The sequence below is a fragment of the Cervus canadensis genome, chromosome 16, assembly GCF_019320065.1.
Source record: "Cervus canadensis isolate Bull #8, Minnesota chromosome 16, ASM1932006v1, whole genome shotgun sequence".
In the NCBI taxonomy this organism is placed as follows: domain Eukaryota; kingdom Metazoa; phylum Chordata; class Mammalia; order Artiodactyla; family Cervidae; genus Cervus; species Cervus canadensis.
The window spans coordinates 26315735-26333886 of NC_057401.1; positions in this window are offsets into that span (position 1 = coordinate 26315735).

Here is an 18152-nt window from a genome sequence, read left to right on the forward strand (position 1 = left end):
AGAAGGGGACGACAGAGGATGAGATGGTTGGATGGCATCAGTGACTCAATGGACATGAGTTTGAGTGGACTCTGGGAGTTGGCAATGGACAGGGAGGCCTGGCATGCTGCGGTTCATGGGGTCGCAAAGAGTTGGACACGACTGAGTGGCTGAACTGAACTGACAGCTTTCTTTATAGTCCACTTCTCACATCCATACATGACTACTGGAAAAACCATAGCCTTATTAAATGGACCTTTGTTGGCAAAGTAACATCTCTGCTTTTTAGTATGATGTCTAGTTTGGTCATAACTTTCCTTCCAAGGAGTAAGCGTCTTTTAATTTCATGGCTGCAATCGCCATCTGCAGTGATTTTGGAGCCAAAAAATAAGTAAATAAATTCTGCCACTGTTTCCACTGTTTCCCCATCTATTTGCCATGAAGTGATGGGACTGGATGCCATGATCTTAGTTTTCTGAATGTTGAGCTTTAAGCCAACTTTTTCACTCGCCTCTTTCACTTTCATCAAGAGGGTCTCCTGTTCTTCACTTCTGCCATAAGGATGATGTCATCTGCATATCTGAGGCTATTGATATTTCTCCCAGCATCTTGATTCCGGCTTGTGCTTCATCCAGCCCAGTGTTTCTCATGATGTACTTTGCATATAAGTTAAATAAGCAGGGTGATAATATACAGCATTGACTTACTCCTTTTCCTAGTTGGAACCAGTCTGTTGTTCCATGTCCAGTTCTTCTGACCTGCATACAGATTTCTCAAGAGACAGGTCAGGTGGTCTGGTTTTCCCATCTCTTTCAGAATGTCCACAGTTTATTGTGATCCACACAGTCAAAGGCTTTGGCATAGTCAATAAAGTAGAAATAGATGTTTTTTGGAATTCTCTTGCTTTTTTGATGATTCAACAGATGTTGGCAATTTGATCTCTGGTTCTTCTGCTTTTTCTAAAACCAGCTTGAACATCTGGAAGTTCACAGTTCACATATTGTTGAAGCCTGAATTGGAGAATTTTGAGTATTACTTTGCTGGTGTGTGAGATGAGTGCACCTGTGTAGTAGTTTGAACATTCTTTGGCATTGCCTTTTTTGGGGATTGGAATGAAAACTGAGTTTTTCCAGTCCTGTGGCCACTGCTGAGTTTTCCAAATTGGCTGGCATATTGAGTGCACTACTTTCACAGCATCATCTTTTAGGATTTGGAATAGCTCAATTGGAATTCCATCATCTCCACTAGCCTTGCTCTTATGATGCTTCCTAAGACTCACTTGACTTCACATTCCAGGATGTCTGGCTCTAAGTGAGAGATCACACCATTGTGATCATCTGGGTCATGAGGATCTTTTTTGTACAGTTCTCCTGTGTATTCTTGCCACCTCTTCTTAATATCTTCTGCTTCTGTTAGGTCCATACCATTTCTGTCCTTTAGTTAGCCCATCTTTGCACTACATGTTCCCTTTGTATATCTAATTTTCTTGAAGAGATCTCAAGTCTTTCCCATTCTATTGTTTTCCTCTATTTCTTTGCACTGATCACTGAGGAAGGCTTTCTTATCTCTCCTTGGTATTCTTTGGAATTCTGCATTCAAATGGATATATCTTTCCTTTTCTCCTTAGCTTTTCACTTCTCTTCTTTTCACAGCTATTTGTAAGGCCTCCTCAGACAGCCACTTTGCTTTTTTGCATTCTTTTACTTGGGGATGGTAGAAGAGTTAGGAATATTTAAAACAAAATATACTCTTCCAGGTTCTTTCCACAGAGTTTCACAAAATACAATTAATTGCATTTAAGTTATAACATCCTAAGAGCTATCAGAGACATTAGAACTATTAGCATTAATAATAATAATACCATCTTAAATTTCATAAGACTCAGAATCTTAAGATGAGTCATAACTTCTGCTTCACCATGTCTTCTCTCACCTAGATTAGGAAGTTCCATCTATCATGCTGTATTAAGTTGCGTACTTCATGTTGCTTTAGATAGAAGAGAGACACAGTTATATAAGAAACAGTCGCTGTCCTCAGGAAGCTACTGTCTACTGAGGAAAGCAATGAGCGCTCAGTCACTTAGTTGGGTCTAACTCTGCGACCCCATGGACCCTAGCCCACTAAGCCAGGCTCCTCTGTCCACGGAATTCTTCAGGCATGAATACTGGAGTAGGTTGCCATTTCCTCCTCCAGGGGATCTTCCTGACCCAAGGACCACAGCCGCATCTCCTGTATCTCTTCCATTGGCAGATCCTTTACCACCGAGCCACCCGGAAAGCCCTGTATTCAATTAAATATTGGGCCACTGCTGCTCCAAACAATGCTTTTGAGTTAATTAGGGAAAAAAAGGTACTCCTTTATCAAAATACTTTACTTCCATCTGCCAAAATACTGTTGTAATATATGGATATTTTTAGAAAACAAACAAACAATTTACTGCCGTCTGCCTGAAGTTTGTCTAAATAAATATAGTATTCTGACACTCCATTGCCTACCATCCCACATGACTATGCTGTTTTCTAACTTTCCCATTCTTTCGATCTCAACATTAAAGTTTTTTAAATATAAACTCAATTCCTCCAAGATAGACCATCCTGAACACTTAAGATTATGTCACTTTATAGTGTGCAAATCAGAACTACTCAGCGGTTTTTAAACCATCAAGGTCAGTACCATACCTGGCTCTCATAGAAGCCCAACACTCCTGACATTACTGAATTTTTCCCTCACTAGCTAATGCCCTGGTGCCTGCAATTTCTTTTCACCCTTGTACTGGTGCCTGCAGTATCCTTCATGGGGATGAAAAAGAGAAAAAGAAAAGCTGTCAAATACTTTTAGGTAAAGAGGTAAACATAAACACTTCTCAGAAGTGCAAAACTGACTTTCCAAAGTAACAACTGGAAAATAGCAGTAGAAAAGAGTTCACAGAAAAAGCACCATCAACTGCTGTTTAATAATGACTTGAAATATACTAGCTACCCCAATTTTCAGTATTCTTGAAGCAGACAAAATTTCCACCTGGTGACAGGACTTTCAGAATTTACTCACTCCCATGAAGGGGAACTCTAGGCTTAAATGTGGTTAGAACCAAAAAGAGATCCGGATTCCTGCAGAAAAACAAAAACATTTGGTTGTTTGTTAATTTCCTGGTTTATTCTTTTTACCCATAATTCTGGATAAGCTCTATTTCAAAGACTGCTGATTACTTAAAGTCAGTACTCCTCAATAAGCAAATTCCATTTCTATCTGTTCAAAAGTAAAATTCAGAAGTGAGGGACACCATTTTTTTTCAGTGGGCTGGTATATCCCATTGTTCTAAATATCTTGGATGAAAAAATTTTCCGCACTAGGTTTCTATGGGTATTACAAAGCCAGTCATTTTATTTGCTTCTCCTGGTTCTAGTGTTTACTTTAAAATACAAACACCGTTTGTTATTTTGTACCCTTCTCTCAGCATTTTACTGTTTTTTATCTCTGTCTCTTTCTTGTCTTTCCCTCTCTGTCTCTCTGTATCCCTCCCTCTCTCTCTCTCTTTCACATACACACACTTGGCTGAGTATCTCAATTCAAGGGAAGAAATTTTTCTATGAAGTTTCAACAAATGAGTTGTGATCCAGTATGAATACAGCTTTTCTTTTCTACCTTTCTATGCAGAACTTGCCTTTCAATTGCTTGACTTTTATTGGAAGTTTGCTTTATTGGGAGGTTGAGGCAAGTATCATGTCGCTCAAAATAGCTGTTCTCTTGCTTTATTTGTTCATTTAAGATTATTAATTTTACACCTAATGTTTAAAACTCACCATGAAGTATCAAATAAGCATAACTTGTGGTTCAATTCTTTTTAAATGATTGTATGCCTGATATTTTCAAGGACACTGTACTGCATGTGGCTTATCCCAACAGCTTTGATGTCTTCTTCAGAGATAAGATTATTTTCTATGATGAGAGCAAAAGTGATGCGGATGATGATTTGACTCTATTTTGTTCATTTGCTGCATCTACAGTTGATAAACATTATGTTGTCAATTAAATTGTAAGAAATTACAAATAAAGCTGTTCTTCAAAATGCAAACAAGATAAGACTGATGTTTGCTGGTTCATTTGCTTCCAGTGAGAGGCAGAAAGTTGGCTTTGTCACAGACTGCTGTCTTCTCTCAGGAATACATTTCTTTCTGAAGGGATGTGTACAATTTTAAGTGTAATTAAACTGCATTATGTAAGTCAACTATCTTGGCCATGGCAGGTTAGAAAGTGAAACAATTTCACAACTTGTTGGATAATTACTAAGCCTGAAGAGGTATCTTGTTTGGGCATTAAATCAAGAGTATTAACCTGTCATGATTAGATTATCCAAATGCAAAATATGTACTACAGTAGAGATTGCTTTTTTTTTTTTTTTTTTCAGGCAAAGCTTTACTGGGGCCCTTGCTGTTTCAGGGTTGGGGGGAACAACAAACAACAGGTTCCTTTGCTTGCTTGCTGGGGTGGGGGCGAGATTGTTCCTTATATGGGGTGAGGGTAGGAGTGTGTCCAGGGGTGGGCCAGAGGCGTGGCTTAAGCAGTTTGCCCACCATTCTGGTGGGTGTTGAGTGCAGGGGCATGACCAGAGACATGTTTTTGCTGCCAACACCCTATTTTGAAGATAAACACATATACACAAACACACATTCACATACACACACACAAAACCAGAATATTGAAGCCTTGACTAAGGTTAGATAAAATGTAAAATGTCAAATAGACTACATAAGAAGTTACTTAAAACATTCATCACGATGAGAATGCTTATATTATGATTGAATATGAACATAAAGACTACTCAGTTAAGGAAATTTGTTGATATACAATAGTACCTACTACCAGTACTTCACATTTGCTCAGTATTTTTAACTTTTAAAAGCACTTTCACATCTATTATATCATTTTCTACATAATTTTATTCAACATAAAATTGCCATTGCAAATAATTTAAAGAAACAATCTGTATAGGTGCATTTCAAATAGTACTTTAAAAGTTCTTTCATATAGGCAACCCTGAAATGTTTGCATTAAAACCTATTTCTGAGAAATTAGTCTACTCCACACATAAACACACATACAAACACATACTCCACACAGATATATACAGACACAAAAAGAAAAAAAATATATTATAATTTAGGGTATACTTAGGCAAACTGAAGAATTAAATAAATGATTAAGCTAAGTAATAGAGAAAAAATCATAAAACTTATGATATTAGCCCCTAGATTTGCAAAACATTAAGCAGTAAATTGGAGTTATATAGATCAAGAAATGGTTGGCATTTTTTACTTTCTAAATAGTATAACCAGACAATATCCTGGATCGATTAAATTACAACTTTGTGGAATGAGACCAATCACAATATAATTTGAAGCTAGCCAGGTGATTCTAGTAAGGCTGAGAACTATGATGTGACCACATCATTTATTTTAGTGTATAGCTATCACAATGCTTTCATCACAATTACAGAATAATATGCATATATAAAATTTTTATTCAAAATAAATACTATATATCATAATATAATCTATTTTTTAAAAAATCTAAATTTTGCTTATGTGAAAATACAGCATATGCAATCTCTGACTATATTACATTTTATCATATAAAACAAAATTGGGTTATTCTATAGGACAATGGAAATACAAAGGTTCCAACACACCAGCCCTAACTATAATAAATTCACAACAGATCCTGAATTATGGAGAATTATCTAAGATAATAAATACCCCACAAAGCAAAAAGGAAATAGATGAATATCCCGATGATCCAAAATTCCTGTTTGAAAAATTAGAAAGCAAATTTCATTTGCACAAATGTGCTTTAAATTTTGAATATATTTTTGACTCATTAAGCAGAAACTTTAGCCTCCATAGGGGGAAAATCTATCTGTTTTCAATTATCTCGAGTTTGAGTTGGAAAACACAACTTTAAAAACTAATGACTCTACACTTCTATTTAAAATGAGCATCTCATCTCTGATATTCTTTGTCCTAATTTTTGACCTGAGTCACATATTTCACTCTGTCCTTTACCCAGAGTCATAAATTCTAAAAGAACATTGCATTACTGTCAATCACTGGGTCAGCAGAAGCAGGAGACCAGTGAGTTCTGCCTGACCTCAGCATTGCAGTAAGCCAATGAAAACATTAAAAGACTGACTTCCACAGTGTTCCAGGACCCAGTGTCAGCACTGTGGAGTTCCATCACCTGCCAGTCTTTTAACAGGAGCACCAGAATATGGTCCAGAAAACTGTTGACTAGTACATCAATTTGTACAGCTATTGTGCCTTAGATATACATGTATACTTTTTATTATGAACTGTAATAACAATGACATTTAATCATGTCTTCATTTACTTTCTGTCTCAGCTTCTGGGAACAAGTTCCATCCCACTTTTGTGGTATTTTGAACAAAATTGATTATTGACACCATTACCAGTATAAATTATGACCCAAAGAGTCTATCAGGTGCACTTAATAAAGTTAAATGCACTAAACTTGGATACTCCAGATGGCTAGATCCTTGAACAGCTAATGAAGGTACACTCTTGTTTCATTTTTCATACGAATAATCTGCTCTGGACTTCAGCCAAAAACGAATGTAGGAGAGTATTTTTCCTCATGGCTAAGAAAATATACTGTTTATTCACTGTGATTAGCCAAACAATTTATATGATTGCTCCCATAAATATAATCATTTCCAAAAATTAATGCAAATTTTACATCTAATGCAATGAAAGTAGGATCATCTTTATGTAGTGGTTCCTGTATTAGGAATAACAATAACATATAAGTAAAGCACATTACATAAATGCTAAACTGAAAAAGTTCTTTCATGCTTTTAATAAGCTATATTTTTGTAAAGACAGTCTTGTGTATATTTCTGACAGAAATCTTTCATCTTAAAGTCAAAACATAATTAAATACCATAAAAGAAAATCATCATTGAACTTTTCAAAGGTAATTGATAAATTCTTACCAATTAAATCTGAAAACACTATAAAATAAACTTTATTGCACAGAACATGAGCAACAAACATTTCTACTTCATTCCCAGGTGGAGGGGGCATGTGGCAGGGAGAAATCTTAAGATCTAGTTACAAACTGATTATCTGAAACAGTTTTTTTTTTAAAAAAAGGAGTAGTGACAAATACGGATGCATCCTAATTGAATTGTCCACTTCATTTTGCCCATTCTGTAGTGTGAGCAGTAGAGTAAATCCTGGATTTAGCTATGCAGGATAAAAGTCTATTTGAAGTTGGAATCTATAGCTGGCTTTTCACAGTAAATTGACCTTGCTCAGCGCAGCCAATGTCATAATGCTCTGTTTTATCTAGGCTGAGAGAGAAAATCGCAAATTGCTTCTGCATGATTAGTTCTGCTACTTCAAACGTGTTTCTTCCGAGTTGGCTTCCACACTTATTGCTAAAGATATGTGCCACTGGGAATGCTGATCTGACTCTGAACTTCTCCAATTAAATAACCCTTTAATTGCCAGTTCAAGAAAAGGTATTGGGCAGAGCAAAAAAGACTCTTTTAATCAATGTAACTTTCAAGTATTTTTCATATGCTACAAGCATAAAAGAGAAAATCTTTTTTAAAAATGACTTATTGTAATTTTGAAATGTATCAAAATCAAATTGAATGGAAAATCAGATAAAGTTATCAAAAGAATTGCAAGTTGAGTTTGAGATATTGGCAAGTATATGTAATCACTGGCATAAGATATACAGGGCTTTTTTTTCCCCTGAAGTATTAGACTTATTCTAAGAATTTTAATATTATAACACATGGAAAATGTGCTCCCTTTACCTATAAAAGTTTATTCCCTGCTTTAGAAATGCATATTAGTACAATTTTGTTTCCCCAGTCAACGAAAAATCCATTGCATGACTAATTGTTATAAAAATATTAAGAGGCAGCAACTTCCAAATAGATAAGACTCTCCAATTTATCTAATAACAACAATATTAATATTAATAGTAAAAAAAAATGACTTACATATCTACTTTAAGACTCTCCATTTTATCTAATAACTATAATAATATTAATAGTAAAAAATAACTAATGATTTTCATGTCCACTTAGAATATGAGGGATGCAGTTATCTAAATAAACTGTTAGGCAAAAAAATATGATCCCCAAAATCTCTCCTTTCTAACTTCTTATATCGCTCAATATAGACTCTTAAAACAGTGACATATTAATTTTACACCTCATCAAAATAGAAGCATAGTGACTTTGATAATGAACAGGAGTTGCATTAACTGTTACAAATCCCAGAAAACAGGATTGAATTCACTGACAACACTCCAAAAAAGAAGATATCTCAAGAAATTACTTTTAGCTGAGTTCACAGATTTATCTTCTACTAAAAAAACTGCACTACCATAAAGACCTTCAAGACAATAAAAATAAAGCAAGTGAAAAGACTGAAATTAGTGAAAAAAATTTTCTTCCTTTGTTTGATTTGTTGCTTGTCAGTTTTTTTAGTCTGTGAAATGCTGAAGTTCTAAACTATCTTGGGATCAGATACCTATATAAAATTGAAAGCTCTTAGTAACATGTCTTCGGTGAGTCAATTTTTAAAAATTTTAAATATTATATATTACTATGTAATTGATATTACAAATATTATATATTTAAATTGAAATAAGAAGTAGATACCAAACTAAAAGAATCACGCAAGTAATTGAGGTGAATTCCCCAAGTGTTCACGTTGAATACTAGAATCTATCTTTTGTGCCACCTTCTACCTCATTTTCCTGGGCTATTGCAGATAAAAGTTTAACATGTATTTTAAAAATAAGATTAGTTGAGTGTTTTTTAAAAAGAGTAATAAAAAAGGAATGCAAAATTCATGGGGTTGAACTGTGCTTGAGCCCTGCTATCAGATACAGATAGAAATGACCAGAGTAGATAGATCCACTTAAAGGTGAAGAGAGAACCACTAAGGTGTTAGCTGACAAATAATTCTGCATATCAAAAGATCTTGCTAACCAGCCTGACACATAAATGACACATGTTGTCAACTTCTATTAATCTCTTTACAAATGATGACAGCACCAAGAAACAACCACTTTTTTCTGAAGGATTGGATGGATTTACAAAGTTCTAGGCATTTTCCTCGGTCAGAAATGCACATACTTCTCAAAAATGAAAAAAACTGTCATTTCTTTATTTACAATCTAATTTGAGGAAGTGTAAGTGTTAATTATTAGATAAAGATCGTTTCACTATGTGGCATAATTGTGCCATTATGTGGCATCATTATTTTAACTTTTTATGGGAAACAGCTTAGATCAGTCATAGGCATTTTATAGACTTGAAGATGCTAAAACTCAAATATGTTGTATATATAGGAATCAGTTGTATTACATAAAATTATAACTTTTAAAAGGGTATTTTAAAATAAATATGAATTCTGAAGTGAATTTGTTAAATCATCAAAAAAATACATACTAATGTGTGTGTCTTCAGTAACCAAGTTTTTTCCGACTGTTTGTATGTACTCAGGTATACATACTAATGTATATTGCTTACTAATGAATGAAATGTTTTAAAACTTTCCCCTAAACTAGAGAAGACATATAAATACAGGAGTGCTGCCAATACAATAAAACATAATAACACCAGACAATTCTTTGTTTTGTAAGGGAGGCTTCACATGGAAAGTTGATAGATTACATTAGCAACTATGAATTTATATTAACCAAAGCAATTTACAATAAGATATTAATGTAGTTCCTTCAATTTCTCCAGAAATTTTATTTTAATTTATTACCATGATCTAATCTCTATGATTTGTGCTGAGCAAATACTAATTTTGTGTTTCCCAAATAAACTGTTAGCAAAAAACGCTAAAATAAACACGATTGCAAATCTTGTTTGTTATGTGCGAGCCATCACCCAAAGTGTGATGTGGTTTCTATTCACTGCCTCAGCCCATTGTCTTTAAAACCACAAAGTAAGGTATGTAAAGGTCACGGGTAGGATTAGAGATCTACATGCTTGAACTTCCCAACTTAAGGGAAAAAATCACCTCAGAATTCTGGACTCAGGCCACCAAAGTAGCATTATGCCCTTGAGAAAGAGCTATTCGCAGCCTGGCTCTTATGGAATAACTTACCCACCACCAACGGGGCTACGTTTAACCCAAAAGCATCTTCCAAGATAGCTATTCATTAAATTTTGTTCATGCTCAATTATCCCTTTTCATCTTCCTCTTCTACGCCACCCCCTTTCAATCTACCTGTGAACAGAAGACTCCCTTTCCTACTCTACGCCCACCAAATTAAAAGAAAGAAAAGAGAAAAAGAACAAAAAGGAAAAGAAGTTAAAATAAAAATATTTTGACTTTGTTACTCCTTGAATTAGTATCTTATATTTCCCCTTCCTTTTTCTAACAAATTTCTTAAAGGGTGATTTCTGTTCACTACCTCTGTCATTGGTTTCCCCTTAACTACCTGCTAATTCTCATTCTGTGGCTGATATCATTCATTCTATTATAGTTTTGTTCTGCAAGGTCACTCAATCAAATGGGACGATGCTTTTTTTTTTAACTTCATTCAAATTAAAATTTAATTTCTTTCAATATGGTTGATCACCTCCTTACAAAAGTATCTTTCCTTGGCTGTTGTCAAATCAAATACCATTCTCCTATCAATTTCAATTTTTGTGACCAGACAGTATTTCAGTACAAGAGTTGTCTCGTTAGCTTTTCATAAGTTGTCAAAACACATCTTCAGAGAATTTCCCCCTAGGACATTCAACTTTGATCCAAAATACTGCATAAATATATAATCTCCCTGGAAGTCTCTATGTCTATAATAGTACCAAAATGATACAATTGATCATTGTTAAAAGTTTTGAACCATTTCTCCTTTTCTATTTACCTGCATCCAAGTTCTAAAGATGTCATTCCCGTCATTTTCTTCAGTGAGTATGACCAAATTTCTTTGTCAAATCCAGAGCTTATATATTATGTATGTATCATATATTTTATATATTTCCAAATACAGTAAGTCTCCTACATATAAAACTTCGAGCTGCAAATTCAAAGATACAAATATGTGTTCCATTGACATCAGGTGGGAGTGAAAATGCAGCTTGCCCTCCGTTTCCCACTGTTGATGATCCTTTAGCTCTACCATCTCCCACCTCTTCTCCCTCCTCCTGTCAATAACTCTTCTTTCCTGTTCACTCAATGCCAGCCTATGTATGCCAGCTATTGTACTGTACTACTGTACTTTTTAAGGTACTGTACTGAAAGATTTAAAATGTTTCCTTTATTTTTCATGTTTGCTTTTTATGTATTATTTGCATGAAAAGTATTATAATTCTACTACAGTACAGTACTATATAGTCAATTCAGTTGGGTACCTAGCCTAACTGTTAGACTTAAACAAACAAATTGGACTTATGAATGCACTCTTGGAATGCAACTCATTTATATGTAGGGGACTTACTGTTTAAACTGAATCTTTCTACATGCAAGCATGCAAGCTTCACCAGTACATCCAAACTTAAAATAATAAAAGCAAACCATGAGTTTATGTTTCCTCCTTCCCTTCCTCAGTATTACTGACGAAAACTTTCTTCTTCTCATTACCAAGACTCAAACCTGAGCCTCACCTATGATTCCTAAAATGTTGCTAATAATTTTTAATCTGTTTTCTCCTCTTTATACTTTCATTTATAAATATCATTAAACCTTAAATTCCAGGTCGGGTTCATTCAAAAATGAAAGTAGCAAAGTGTCTGTCTTTAAGTAACTAATTACCTAAGTGGAGATTGAAATTCATAAACAGTGTGATGGTATTCCAGATTAATATGAAGTCATTAATTTGGTGACCAAATAGAAAAGACTGTTAGCCAAGAAAGGCAACTTAGGATAAAATAACAAATTTTATAAGAAAGCAGAAGAGCATATTTTTTAACATTGAAGAGATTATAGGAAGCAAAAACTGGTCTTGAACTTGGCAGATAGAAGTGAGCTACTAATATTGATTTTGAATATTAAGGTGAATTAAACTCTCTAGTTAAAGTTGCCAACTCTGCCCAAGAGCCATAAAGGAGTTAGGGTGGCAGTTAGTGAAAGAATTATTTACATCACAGTCATAAACCTGGAGAATCCTCCAGTAGGGCATTTATATATTTTTTTAAAGGCAGCATAAAGTAAAGGCAATGCTGAGTTCATGGGATAAGGAGCACGGTGAGGCTCTAAATTGCAAGTAGAGTTTGAGATGAGAGTTGGAAGATCTAGAAAAGTTGAGGAAGCATTTTGTGAGAAGAGCTAAGACAGATATGGTTCAGGACTTAGGGAATACGTTATGGCTCTCAGGCAGCTGGCCACTTTAACTAGAAAAGTCTTCATAGAATCCAGACCAAAGGCAGATGGTTTTTTTTTCTTTTTTAGGGAGATGTGGCTGAAGCCTTGATTGTGCTTTTAAGCAATAAGAGATTCACTTAAAAAGAGTGGGAGGACTTCCCTGGTGGTTCAGTGGTTAAGAATCCTCCTGCCAATTTGGATCCCTGGTTCGATCCCTGGTGGAAGATCCCACATGCTCCAGGGCAACAAAGCCGGTGCACCACAACTGCTAAGCCAGCGCTCTAGAGCCCATGAGCCACAACTACTGCAGCCTGTGTGCCCCAGAGCCTGTGTTCCGTAAGATAAGCCATGGCAACGAGAAGCCTGCACATCACAGCTAGAGAGCATCCCCCAGCCCCCACAACTACAGAAAGCCCACATGCACCAACAAAGATCGAGCACAGTCAAACATAAATAAATAAAATTTTAAGTTTTAAAAAGTGCTTTCAAAGTAAGTAAATAAAATGAGTGGTAATTTTAATTCGAAAGAGAAGGCATAATTGAATGCTCAAAGTCTTAGAAGAGGATGAAACTTTGGGAGAAGGGTTATCTTAGAAGGAAAGGGGAAGTTGGGAGCTATCTTTTTTTCTGAGTGGGATAAAATATTTGGTTGAAAGAAGAGCTAAGCAAATGTGGTCATAAAACTGGCGGAACACAAAGTTTTAATTTATCACTGAGTTAAGGATTGAAATTGAAAAGAGTAGGAAAAGAATCAGCAGTTTAAGATCAGAAGAAATAGTTCAAAACAACTTCATATATTTGGAAGCTTGAATAAAAATCAATTAAATGACTTTTTAAAAGGTTGCTGTGTGGTATCAAAGGTTCAACTCAGATTGGAAATCATACGTTTAAATTGAAGTCAAGCCACACGGTTCTGCAATTTTATCCAGATATGTCCAAATTGCCTAAGAACAAAATTAGAGAAAGCTGATAGTTTGGTTGAACCAGGGTGAGAGTTAACTAGCAAAGTGAAACAAAAGTGTCAATGGCATTCGGAAACAGAAAATAAAAAGAAAGAAAAGGCGAATTAGCTGTAGTATCCATTATGATTTGAATATGAAGGAAAACAAGAAAGAGCCTAATAGATGAGTAAAATAAAATATGATTAGGGAATTGATATCAGTTTAAAACCAAAAGCAATGCTTAGGAGGCATGATAGAGATAGAAGAACAGCAAGCTGTAGTGTCAAGAAAGAATTTCAAAACATAAGACTGCAGATGTGGAACACTTTCAGTTGTTGACAAAATCCATAAATCAAGTAGGAAAGTGGAATAAAGAAAAGAATTTTAGGACAATCTCTTGAAATCATCAATAGGAAGACAAAAGGATTCCAATCTTACCTCCTCCCTCCATGTAAGGTACAGAGACTGAGTGTTAACATTTCTGTAGTCAGACACAACTAGGTTCAAATCTTACCCTTTCTTAAATAGTGGATAACCATTGGCAAGTTACTCTTCTGTGCCTCAGTTTTCTTATCTTTAAAATGGGAATGTATCTATTTCCAAAGATTGTTGGGAAGATAATATAAGACGTAAATGTTTTGTACTCCGTATAGTCAAAGCTATGGTTTTTCCAGTAGGCATGTATGGATGTGAGATTTGGATCATAAAGAAGGCTGATTGCCAAAGAATTCATACTTTTGAACTGTGGTATGGAGAAGACTCAGAGCCCTTTGGACCACAAGGAGATCAAACCCGTCAATTCTAAAGGAAATCAACCCTGAGTATTCATTGGAAGGACTGCTGCTGGAGCTGAAGTTCCAATACTTTGGCCACCTGATGCAAAGAGCTGACTCATCTGAAAAGACCCTGATGCTGGGAAAGATTGAGGGCAGGACAAGGGGACAACAGAGGATGAGATGGTTGGATGGCATCACTGACTCAATGGACATGAGTTTGAGCAAGCTCCGGGAAATGGTGCAATGCCTGGCATGCTGCAGTCTGCGATGGCACCCCACTCCAGTACTCTCGCCTGGAAAATCCCATGCTGCATTCTATAGGGTTGCAAAGAGTCAAACACAACTGAGTGACTGAACAACAACAACAGAGCAGCAAACAGGTGGTGTAGAGCATGATCTCTGGGGCAACACTGCTTCTGTTTGCATTCTAGCTCTGCCACATACTGGTTTTACAGTCAGGCAAATTCAGTTTTGTATGACACGATTGCCTTGCACAAGATGAAAATAATAATAGTATCTAACTCATATGACTGCTGTGAGCATTAAGTGAACCATAAGCAGTCACAGCTCAATCACTTTTTTCTGTATGAACGGCAATTTTATATGGTTTAACATGTAATATGCATGTGGTAATACATATGGTAATATATGTAAATTGCTCCCGATGTGCATGGCACATGGTAAGTCAACAAAAGTTATTACCAAATGATACTTACTAGTACTACTTTTCCTAATATAAATAATAAGAATTCTTAAGCAGCCATCAAGATAATAAATGCTGAGGAGGGTTTGGAGAAATATAATGGAATATTACTCAGTCATAAAAGGAATGAAATAATGCCATTTGCCAGAAACATGGATGGACCTAGAGATTATCATACTAAGTGAAGTAAATCAGACAAAGACAAATATCATATGGTATCACTTATATGTGGAATCTAAAAAAAAATGATACAAATAAACTTATTTACAAATAGAAATAGACTTTCAGACATAGAAAAGAAACTTATAGTTACCAAAGAGGAAGAAAAAGAAGGGATAAATGGGAAATTTAGGTTTAACAGATACACACTACTATATATGACAGATAAACAAGGACCTACTGAATAGCATGGGAAACTATTGATATATTGAATATCTCATAATAACATATAATGGAAAAGAAAATGAAATATATATATATAACTAAATCACCTTGCTGTACACCTGAAGCATTGTAAATGAACTATATTTCCATTAAAAAGTAAATTTTAAAAATTAAATACTATATATGAATAGACTATAGAAACAGAAAAAAAAAAAAGAGAATTTTCATTGTAAAAGAGCCATGAAAGATACAGGGTTAACATGAGAAGTCACAGCTCAATTAAGGAACAGCAGTGGAAGGAGCATAAAAAAGCAACGAAAAAGAAAGATACATAACATTCAAATTCATTGTCAATAGAATAAGGTTCTTAAAGTCGTGCATTCTGCCATTCCCTTAGTTCACATCTATATCTCCTCCTACCCGTGTGCATGCTCAGTCATGTTTGACAATTTGGGACACCAAGGACTGTAATCCACCAGGCTTCTCTGCCCATGGGATTTTCCAGGTACTCCAAGGGATCTTCCCCACACAGGGACTGAACTGTGTCTCTTGCATTTCCTGCATTGGCAGGCAGATTTTTTACTATTGCACCACTTGGGAAGGCCCTCCTCCTGCCTGGGTAACCACAATTCTCCCCTAATTTAATTTTCTGACTTCTGTTTTGTTTGTTTGTTTGTTTGTTTTAACATAAAAGATTATGTGGGGACATTTAAGTTTCCCTTTGTATTTTTTTTTTTTAATAGAAGGATAATTGCTTTACAGAATTTTGTGGTTTTCTGTCTTACCTCAATAAGAATCAGTCACGGGTACACCCATGTCCCCTCCCTCCCAGACCTCCCTCCTATCTTCCTCCCCACCTCACCCTTCAGCCTGCTGTAGAGCCCCTGTTTGAGTTCCATGAGTTATATAGCAAATTCCCACTGATTATCTGTTTTACATATGGTACTGTAAATTTCTATGTCACTCTCCCCACACATCTCCCTTTCTCCCTCCTCTCCTCCCACCGTGTAGCATAGGTCTGTTCTCTATGTCTGTTTCTCCATTGCTGCCCTGAAAATAAATTCATCAGTGCCATCTCTTCAGATTCCATATATATGTGTCAGTATACTATATTTATATTTCTCTTTCTGACTTACTTCACTCTGTGTAATGGGTTCTAGTTTCATCCACCTCATTAGAACAGATTCAAATGCATTTCTTTTTACAGCTGAGTAGAATTGCATTGTATATATGTACCACAGCTCCTTATCCATTCATGTGTCAATGGACATCTAGGTAGCTCCCATATTCTAGCTATTGTAAATAGTGCTGCAGTGAACCCTGGGGTACATGTGTCTTTTTCAGTTTTGATTTCCTCAGGGTATATGCCTAGGAATGGGATTGCTGGGTCATATGGTGGTTTTATTCCTAGCTTTTTAAGGAGTCTCCATACCATCTTCCATAATGGCTGTATCAGTTTACATTCCCACCAGCAACGCAAGAGTGTTCCCTTTTCTCCACACCCTCTCCAGCATTTGTTGTTTGTAGACTTTTTGATGATGGTCATTCTGACTGGTGTGAGGTGGTATCTCATTGTAGTTTTGATTTCCATTTCTCTAATAATGAGTGATGTTGAGTATCTTTTCATGTACTTGTTAGCCATCTTTATGTCTTCTTTGGAGAAATGTCTCTTCAGGTCCCTTTCCCACTTTTTGATTGGGTTGTTTGCTTTCCTGGTATTGAGTTGTTTAAGCTGCTTGTATAGTCTGGAAATTAATTCTTTATCAGTTGTTTCCTTTGCTATTATTTTCTCCCATTCTGAAGTCTGCCTTTTCACTTTGTTTGTAGTTTCCTTTGCTGAGCAAAAGCTTTTAAGTTTAATAGGTCCCACTTGTTTATTTTTGTTTTTATTTCCATTGCTCTAGGAGGTGGGTCATAGAAGATCTTGCTTTGATTTATGTCACCAAGTGTTTTTCCTATGTTTTCCTCTAAGATTTAATAGTTTCTGGTCTTACATTTAGGTCTTTAATGCATTTTTTAGTTTATCTTTGTGTTTGGCATTAGGTAGTGATCTAATTTCATTCTTTTGCACATAGCTGTCCAGTTTTCCAAGCACCACTTATTGAAGAGGTTTTCTTTGCCCCATTGTATAGTCTTGCCTCCTTTGTCAAAAATAAGGCACCCATAGGTGCGTGGGTTTATCTCTAGGTTTTCTATCTTGTTCCATTCGTCTATATTTCTGTTTTTGTGCCAATACCATGCTGTTTTGATGGCTGTAGCTTTGTAGTATAGTCAGAAGTCAGTAAGGTTGATTCCTCCAGGTACATCCTTATTTCTCAAGACCACATTGGCTAGTCAGGGTCTTCTGTGTTTCCATATGAATTGTGAAATTTTTTGTTCTAGTTCAGTGAAAAATGCCATTGGTAATTTGATAGAGATTACATTGAATATGTAGATTGTGTTTGGTAGATTGCACTTTCTTCTCAAGTGCACATGGAACATTCTCCAGGATAAACCACATTTTGGGCCACAAATCAAGCCTCAAGAAATCTAAGAAAACTGTATCAAGTGTCTTCTCTGACCACAGCGCTCTGAGACTAGATATCAACTGCAGGAAAAAACAGCAAAAAACACAAACTCGTGGAGATCAAACAATACACTACTAAACAACAAAAAGGTTACTGAAGAGATAAGAAAAGAAATCAAAAGATTCCTAGAAACAAATGACAATGAAAACATGACAAAACCTATGGGATTCAGCAAAAGCAGTTCTAAGAGGGACGTTTACAGCAATACAACCATACCTCAAGAAACGAGAAAAGCATTCAATAGACAGCCTAACACTACATCTAAAGCAGCTGGAAAAAGAAGAATAAAAAATCCCCAAAGTCAGCAGAAGGAAGGTGATCATAAAAATCAGAGCAGAAATAATCGAAAAAGAAATGAAGGAAACAAAAGCAAAGATTAATCAAACTAAAAGCTGGTTCTTTGAGAAGATAAACAAAATCGACAAACCACTAGTCAGACCATC